At 46.9% G+C, this 7,321-nt stretch overlaps 1 non-coding gene across 1 annotated transcript; it reads left to right on the top strand.

Moving 5' to 3' along the window:
* Positions 1 to 3,577: 3,577 nt before the first annotated feature.
* LOC114807286 lies at positions 3,578 to 3,715 on the top strand. The gene has a single exon (XR_003755337.1). It is a non-coding gene; the product is annotated as a small nucleolar RNA SNORA7 (small nucleolar RNA).
* The last annotated feature ends 3,606 nt before the right edge of the window (positions 3,716 to 7,321 follow it).

Raw genomic sequence — 7,321 nt, forward strand, 5'->3', positions numbered from 1 at the left:
TTTAGACAGTGCTCACCTCAAAACAGTTCTCCTGGGTGGGACAGGTGACAAGCACCTAAGCATATCTCCTTATACTCTGTTGCCATTTTTCTTATGCTATTTGTTAAGCACTTCCTATTTACCAGGCACTGTACTAAATGCTGGGGTAGATACCAACCAATCAGGTTCGACCCAGTTCATGTCCCACATGGGGTCCACAGTCTTAATCCTTATTTTACAGATGAGATAATTGAGGCCCAGAGAAGTGAAGTGACTTGTCCAAGGTCACACCGTAGGCAAGTGGCAGAGCCGGGATTAGAATCCAGGTCCTTCTGACTCCTAGGCCCATGCTCTAACCATTAGGCCATGCTGCTTCTCACTTTACTCTAGACTGTAAACTCATTGTGGCCAGGGAATGTGCCTGTTATATCGTACTCTCCCAAACACTTTCATTGATTCATTCATTCAATAGTATATATTGAGCGCTTACTATGTGCAGAGCACTGTACTAAGCGCTTGGAATGAACAAGTCGGCAACAGATAGAGACAGTCCCTGCCGTTTGACGGGCTTACAGTCTAATTGGGGGAGACGGACAGACAAGAACAATGGCAATAAATAGAGTCGAGGGGAAGAACATCTTGTAAAAACAATGGCAACTAAATAGAATCAAGGCGATGTACATTTCATTAACAAAATAAATAGGGTAATGAAAATATATACAGTTGGGTGGACGAGTACAGTGCTGAGGGGATGGGAAGGGAGAGGGGGAAGAGCAGAGGGAAATGGGGGGAAAAGAGGGTTAAGCTGTGGAGAGGTGAACGGGGGGTGGTAGAGGGAGTAGAGGGAGAAGAGGAGCTCAGTCTGGGAAGGCCTCTTGGAGGAGGTGAGTTTTAAGTAGGGTTTTGAAGAGGGGAAGAGAATAAGTTTGGCGGAGGTGAGGAGGGATGGCGTTCCGAGACCACGGGAGGACGTGGCCCGGGGGTCAACGGCGGGATAGGCGAGACCGAGGGACGGTGAGGAGGTGGGCGGCGGAGGAGCGGAGCGTGCGGGGTGGGCGGTAGAAAGAGAGAAGGGAGGAGAGGTAGGAAGGGGCAAGGTGATGTAAAGCCTTGAAGCCTAGAGTGAGGAGTTTGTTTGGAGTGGAGGTTGATAGGCAACCACTGGAGTTGTTTAAGAAGGGGAGTGACATGCCCAGTTCGTTTCTGCAGGAAGATGAACCGGGCAGTGGAGTGAAGAATAGACTGGAGCGGGGCGAGAGAGGAGGAAGGGAGGTCAGAGAGAAGGCTGACACAGTAGTCTAGCCGGGATATAACGAGAGCCCGTAGCAGTAAGGTAGCCGTTTGGGTGGAGAGGAAAGGGCGGATCTTGGCGATATTGTAAAGGTGAAACCGGCAGGTCTTGGTAATGGATAGGCTGTGTGGGGTGAACGAGAGAGACGAGTCAAGGATGACACCGAGATTGTGGGCCTGAGAGACGAGAAGGATGGTCGTGCCATCCACGGTGATAGGGAAGTCTGGGAGAGGACCGGGCTTGGGAGGGAAGATGAGGAGCTCAGTCTTGCTCATGTTGAGTTTTAGGTGGAGGGCCGACATCCAGGTGGAGACGTCCCGGAGGCAGGAGGAGATGCGAGCCTGAAGGGAGGGGGAGAGGACAGGGGCGGAGATGTAGATCTGCGTGTCATCTGCGTAGAGATGGTAGTCAAAGCCGTGAGAGCGAATGAGTTCACCAAGGGAGTGAGTGTAAATGGAGAACAGAAGAGGGCCAAGAACTGACCCTTGAGGAACTCCAACAGTTAAAGGATGGGAGGGGGAGGAGGTGCCAGCGAAGGAGACCGAGAATGACCGGCCAGAGAGGTGGACACAATAAGTGCTCAGTAAATACCACTGATTGATTAATTGAGAATGGTCTACACCAGAACGACTAAGCAATGGCTGTTTGGGGAATTGGAAGGGGTCACATACAAGCCAGAAAAAATAATTAATTATTTAAATTAATGATTTAAAGACACCATCAAGCCCAGTTTGAAATAATAATAAAAAATATAGCAATAAGGGTAATGGTGTGTGTCAAGCACTGTTCTTAGTACTGGGGTAGATACAAATTAATCAGGTTAGACACAGTCTGTGTCCCCCATTGCCCCCACAATCTTAGTAGGAGGGAGGACAGATATCGAATCCCCATTTTCCAGATGAGGAAACTGAGGCATAGAGAAGGAAGTGACTTACCCAAGGTCACACTGCAGATCTGGAATTAGACTTTCAGGCCCGGGCTCTTTTTACTGGACTACACTGCTTCCCAACTTTGGACTTGTGGACTTTGGGGAAACCACAACTGTGCCTCAGTTTCCTCATCTAGAAAATGGGGATTAAGACTGTGAGCCCCATGTGGGACAGGGACTGGTTCCAACTCATTTTTAGTTGCATCCACCCCAGCGCTTGGCACACAGTAAGCTCTTAAGTACTCTCATTCTTCTTCTTCTTATTATTAACCTCTCTAGGACTCAGTTTCCTCAACTAGAAAATGGGGATACCACCACCTGCTCTTCTTCCCTTTAAAATTGTGGGAGAGAGACTGTGTCTGCTCGGAATATCTTGGGTCTATCTCAGTGCTCGACACATAATGGCTGTTGATTAAGCACTTAGGGCAAACAACATGTAGGGCGGGTGTCGATCTCACGTGGGACTTTTCATCCCCTCTCACCCGCATGGCTACAGCCTGACTGTAGTGTTATTTTCGAAAACTGGGGATGGTCACATACTTGTTTATATTTTAACCATAACAAAGTTAAGATGCTCTGCAACTCAGAAGCCTATAATAAGAGATAAACTATGAGAGATGGGCCTCACATTTGGCTCATGTCCCCCAGGACAAAAGAACGATTATCCTGAGGGAATTTTAAAATTGTTCAAGTCTGGTAACTAATTTGCTGCTTTTCCTCAGATGAGAACAAAGCCCGCACTGTGCACAGGAAGTGAAAGCTGAATAATTCCTTTGTACTATCAGAGACACCTGAATTGGTTCTGAAAAAGTTGTTTTACCAACTGATCTCTAGCAGTCCTGAAGGAAATGGCAGAACGTTTGAAATGTTTCTCTTCCTCTCCCTGTTTTGGAAAGTGGTTTGACACTGTCTATGTAGTAGTAGTCATAGTGATAATAATAATAATAATAATAATAATAGCATTTGTTAAGCGTTTACTATGAATCAAGCACTGTTCTAAGCACTGGAGTGGATACAAGCAAATCGAGTTGGACACAGTCCCTGTCCCACGTGGGGCTCACAGTCTCAATCCCCATTTTACAGATGAGGGAACTGAGGCACAGAGAAGTTGTAACTTGCCCAAGGTCACACAGCAGACAAGGGCGGAGGCGGAATTAGAACCCACGACCTCTGACTCCCAAGCCCGTGCTCTTGCAGTATTAATAGTAGTAGTAGATGATTGAGTAGCAGTAGTAATTATAATAATAATTGTGGTACTTGTTAAGCACTCATTATGTACCAGGCACTCTATTAAGCACAGGGGTGGATGCAAGTAAATCAGGTTGGACATGGGATTCACTGTCCTAATTCCCATTTTACAGATGAGGTAACTGAGACACCACCTCTCAGGGTCGCACTTGGAGAGTTTCCAGTCCTCTACCAGTCTCAACTATGGGAGGGAGAGTCAGGCAGAGGCCTACCCATTCCATTCTTAGCTTGGGCAGTGCCTAGCGAGTGGGAGGCAATCTGCTACAAGTCAAAACTCACCCGTGCCGGGCAGCAGCGGCCCAGGAGAGGTTAAGAGCGGAGACTCAGGTTTACTGCGCGGAAGGAGGCAATGGTAAACCACTTCCGGATTTTTACCAAGAAAACTCTCTGGATACTCTACCAGAACAATTGCAGATGGAGGTGGGGCATTCTGGGAGAGATGCGTCTATGGCGTCATCATGGGTCAGACACGACTCGACAGCATAAGACAACAACAACTGAGGCACAGAGAAGTCAACTGACCTGCCTAAAGTGACACAGCAGCTATGTGGCAGAGCCGGGATTAGAACCGGAGCTCAGGCCCTTGCTCTATCCACTAGGCCATGCTAATGGTATTTACTGAGCAATCAATCAACCCATGGTATTTACTGAGCTCTTACTATGTCCAGGGCATTGTAGTAAGTGCTTGGAAGAGAACAAAACAACAGAATTAGCTGACACATTCCCTGCCCATAATGACTTTAGAGTCTTCAGTAATAATCCCTGAGGTATTTATTAAATGCTTCCTCTGTACCAAGCACTGTACAAAGCGCTGGTCAATGGATCAGACACAGCTATTGACCCATTAGGTCTCATGATCTTCAAGGGAAAGAGAGCAGGTATTTTATCCATATTTTTCAGAAGAGGAAACCGAGGCTCAGAGAAGCTGTGACTTACAGAAGGTCATGCAGCAGACAGGTGGCAGAGCCGGGGTTAGAATTGGGTCTCCTGACTCCCAAATTCTTGCCACTAGGCTACGGTACCTCCTAAACTAAACTCTTGGGAAATACAAAACAAAAAGTGACACATTCTAATCCCACAAGGAGCCTCCACCATACTAGGGGAGACAGCCTCTGTCTATTAAATAGCCATTTATTTTGGTGCACTCCAGAAACAGCTGTGTAGGCAGATTATAGCAAATGACATGCAGATGGATTAGGTCAAATACTAAATATAGTTAACCCAAGCCGCTCCAGGCATCCACCTTAGATTGCACAAATCCCTATTGATTTGGAAACCAAACTGGAGATTTTCAAAGAACAGGGTCAGATTGTTCTGAGCGGGTGGTTCTCTGTTTCACCGTGGCTCCGTACCTTCGTGGAGATGATCACCCCCTTCCATCCGATGCCCTTTTCGTGTGTTGAAGCCACCCCTTCTGAAAAATCTCCAAACGATCCTGAGCAGGAAGGAGCCTTATCTTCCTTTCCTGACACTCCACTCGCTTTTCCCTTTCCAAAGATGGGAAGTATCTCCCCACGCTCAAGTGTATATATCTTCATTACCCTATTTATTTTGTTAATGAGATGTACATCACCCTGATTCTATTTATTTGCTATTGTTTTAATGAGATGTTCTTCCCCTTGATTCCATTTATTGCCATTGTTCTTGTCTGTCTCCCCCGATTAGACTGTAAGCCCGTCAAAGGGCAGGGACTGTCTCTATCTGTTACCGATTTGTACACTCCAAGTGCTTAGTACAGTGCTCTGCACATAGTAAGCACTCAATAAATACTATTGAATGAATGAATGAAACGGAAGCGCTCGGTTCATTGAGAAAAGCAACCTGCTGCATCAATCACTGCCAGATGGAAAAGCCCTTAGTTCAGTTCACATTGAACCGTCTCACTCCACCCGGGCTTTTGTCATCCTCTTCTGGGGGGCAAGGACTGCTATTTCAAACATCAAAGCCCCAATCACAGAATCGTAGGAAAATCTGGTCACTGGCAAAATTTCGGACTTGCCAGCCAGAGGAATCCTAATCCTTGCCAGTGATTCTGTAGGTAGGTCTCAGCTCCTGGAATGCACAGAACTACAAGCTCGGTTTACCAATCCAGCTGTAGAATTTTTTGAGCAGAGCACTGTACTAAGCACCTGGGAGAGCAGTAGTAACCCATAAGCACCATGGGAGGTTGGGCAGGGGAGTGATTTTCCAAAGGATCAGATGAGTGGGAAGTGGCAGGAGGGGGAGAAAAAGGGTGGAGAGAGGAAAGATTGATTAGGGAACCAGTATTAAAGTCACATGTCCTCCAAGAGGCCTTTCCCCATTAAGTCCTCTTTTTCCCTAGCTCGCTCTCCCTTCTGTCATCTGTACAGTTGGATTTGTGACCTTAGGACATTTGATAGTCACCCCACCCCCAACCCCAAAGTAATAATGATAATAATAATGTTGGTATTTGTTAAGCACTTACTATGTGCCAAGCACTTTTCTAAGTGCTGGGGTAGATACAAGGTAATCAGGTTGTTCCACGTGGGGCTCACAGTCTTCATCCCCATTTTACAGATGAGGTAACTGAGGCACAGAGAAGTTAAGTGACTTCTCCAAGGTCACTCAGCTGACAAGTGGCAGAGCCAGGATTAGAACCCATGACCTCTGACTCCCAAGCCCGTGTTGTTTCCACTAAGCCACGCTGCTTCTGTACATATATTGAAATCATATATAATAATAATAATGGCATTTGTTAAGTGCTTACTATGTGCCGAGCACACTTTTAAGTGCTGGGGTAGATACAGGGTAATCAGGTTGTCTCACGTGGGGCTCACAGTTTTAATTCCCATTTTACAGACGAAGTTTCTGAGGCACAGAGAAGGTAAGTGGCTTCCCAAGGTCACACAGCAGACAAGTGGCGGAGCTGGGATTAGAACCCTCATCCTCTGACTCTCAAGCCTAAATTACTTATTTGTTCATATTGATGTCTGCTTCCCCCACTAGACTGTAAGCTCATTATGGGTAGAAAATGTTTCTGCTAATTCTATTGCACTCTCCCAAGCGCTTAGTACAGTCCTCTGCATGCAGTAAGCACTCAATAAATACCATTGATTGATGGACAGATTGACTGGAAGGCCTCCTGGAGGAGACGTGATTTCAGAAGGCCCTTAAAGATGAGGAGAGCAGTAGTCGGCCAGATGTATAAGGGGAGAGAGCTCCTCCAGACCGTAAGCTTATTGTGGGCAGGGAGCGTGTCTATTTATTTTTGTATCGTACTCTCCCCAGTGCTTACTACAGTGCTCTGACCACAGTAAGTGCTCAATAAATACGATCAACTGACTGACCGACTCCAGGCAGGAGGGAGGGTGTGAGTGTGAGGTTGGCTGCAAGAGAGGGTGAGGTGGGAGATGTGAATTGTACCAGATATTAAAGGTCTTCCCTCTCTCTCTCTGCTTCCGGCCCCAAGGGCCCCTTTTCTGACAGTCAGAATCATCACTACAGGACTCCATCCCAAGGCCTCTGATCTCTCACCAGCCCACCCAGCTCAAGCATCCTCCACAGGCCCATGCCAAGTTAGGCAGCTGGGGGCTGGAGCCCATGAAAGGAAAGCATGCTCTTCCATAGTTTGGCGATAAAAACATTAGGAGTCAATGTCTTCTTTGAAGGTCACTCCAATCTCTATCTGGAATGGAAGGCTATGAGAAAAAGGGTCCACTCAACATTGTATCCCTGCAACCGAAAACTGAAACAACTCCAAGTTGATATATCTTGGGATATACGCTGGGTGACCTCGGGCAAGGCACTTCACCTCCCTGTGCCTCAGTTTCCATCTCTGTAAAATGAGGATTCAAACCCGCTCTCTCTCTTCCTTTTTTAACTATGAGCTCCATGCGGGACAGGACTATATCTGA

The sequence above is a fragment of the Ornithorhynchus anatinus genome, chromosome X1, assembly GCF_004115215.2.
Source record: "Ornithorhynchus anatinus isolate Pmale09 chromosome X1, mOrnAna1.pri.v4, whole genome shotgun sequence".
Classification (NCBI taxonomy): domain Eukaryota; kingdom Metazoa; phylum Chordata; class Mammalia; order Monotremata; family Ornithorhynchidae; genus Ornithorhynchus; species Ornithorhynchus anatinus.